The following is a 2,292-nucleotide window of genomic DNA, read 5'->3' as shown; positions in this document are numbered from 1 at the left end:
ACCCCCCCCCCCCCCCCGAAAGAAAAAAAAAATTCTCTATACTTCTTTGCACTTTATGTGTTGACGTGAAACCATAACTCAATTCAATTATCTATTGTAATTTTTTTTAAAAAAAATCTTCATATAGAATTTGCCTATTTTTTTAAAAAAGTTAACACACATAATATCTTTTTTCTTTTTCTTTGCCTTGTATTTAAGATTTTCTCAAACATAGGTAAATGCAATTTTTTTCTCCTTTTTCCTATTGTTTGTATTTGTTATATTTTATATTTTTCATTGTCTTTCCTTTGGATTTGATTTCAAATTTAATTCCTAATGTATGGTATTTAATATAGGATAACTTTGGATTGAGACAAGAAAAAGTGAAGAAAATCAAATAGAACATAAAAAAAATTAAAGCATTAAAAATAAAGGAATTATTTCTTTAAAAAATATGTAAATGAGAATATCAACTTTAAATATAGGTAATAATTACTTATGACCAATTAATTTTTTCTCAGAGTGAGAATAATCTATAAGAGTATTTATTGGAGCGTAGTCTTGAAAACAACTTTTCAGGCCAATAAATCAAAGAGAGCTTGATTATTTAGGATAAGAATACATTGATTGGTGTATACACCATAAAAACAAATTTTCAAGTTAAAAATCCTTTAAAATTTTGATTGGTTGGGATAAAAGTATTGTTTGGTGTATAGACGACAAAAACATTTAAAAGTCAAAAAATTTATTTTTATTAGTTAGGATAAAATTGTTATTTTATTTATGCACCGTATTGTATATTAACTTGACGATGATCAAACTTATATTTTAATACTTCTATTAAATTTTCATAGTACCAAGTCAATGCACGAGTTATTTCAAAGAAAAACTCATATAAAAGCTACAACAAAATAAAATATATCACAAAAGTCGCTCGCATATATCTCTATTGTAACAAAAGTGGCTCACATTTATTCATCTTATTATAAAAGGCTCATATATACATTTTCATCCAACGGAAGTGGAAAAAATATTTTTAAATTTATGCTTTGATTTTTATTTTAGGGCAAAGGGACGAATATACCCCTCAATTTTGCGATTTTGAACCGATGTACTCCTCGTTAAAAAGTGATGCATAAATATACCTCAGTCATATAACAAAAAATGAATATATACCCTCATCGTCTAATTAATGATGTATATTTATCCTTTTTATTAACGGATTGATTTTTAATTTCAAATTCTATATATTTATTATAGAAAAAAAAACTACCATATATACTTATTTTACCTATAGTTTAAAAATATTACTTATAATATCACTTTTTAATATTTGTACCATACATTTTAAAATGTTAAATTAGATGGACAAATCATTTAAGCATGATATTGAATAATTATCTTAAAATTTGAACTCCTTAACTAAAGGTATTTTAACAATTCAACCTCCCTCAATCTTCTCCGTCAACAATATCTCCAGCTCCACCTCCACCCATACGCCCTTCACCACTTTTTTGCTCTCTTCCTTCATCCTCTCAACTCATAATTTCTTCAGAATATCTATCAAAAATAATTTTTATTCATCCTCTCAATATATAAATGAGGATTCCTCTATTAAAACTAAACAATTTCACAACAAACATTTAAAAATTCTGCACACAAAAAAACCCAGTAATACTCACGAAATCCCGTCAACACGAAAGGCGAGACTGGATTAATCGGAATCATTATCACTACTATATCTAGACTCGGGATCGGTACTACTACTTTCTTTAAAGTCACTCACCATAGCAACCAAGTCAGGTTGGCTCTAATGACTATTACAACCGTTGCTATCGACATCATCAACTGTGTTCAGCCAATTTCCTCCACTTCCACCATCAAGGACTATGAATTGTGTATGATTTTAAATATCCTATGTATCTAGTATGTTTCTTCCATTTATCTGATGTAATATGTTCATGTATTCGATATTTCTGTTAATGTATTGAAGCTTTTCAATGTGTTGTATCTTCTTTCTATTAATGTATCTAAGTCGTTAATGGTTTGTATTTGATTATCTTGTTAATATATTTGGTATATATAGAAATTTGGCTATTTTGAAAACTGCTTCACCATCACAATATTGATATGGAATAAAATGGCTATTGCTAAAAAAATAGAGATCAAGACTCGAAGAAATAAAATTGAATTAATGGAAAGAAGATTTTATACACTTTTTATGTTTCTCAAAAAAGAATGAACAAAATTCTATTTTTTTTTGAAGTTGTTATGTTGCAGATTCTCAAAAGTTGTTAACACTAGTGAATAATT

This window comes from Solanum pennellii, chromosome 11 (genome assembly GCF_001406875.1).
Source record: "Solanum pennellii chromosome 11, SPENNV200".
In the NCBI taxonomy this organism is placed as follows: domain Eukaryota; kingdom Viridiplantae; phylum Streptophyta; class Magnoliopsida; order Solanales; family Solanaceae; genus Solanum; species Solanum pennellii.
Note: the sequence above shows the minus strand (reverse complement) of the source record.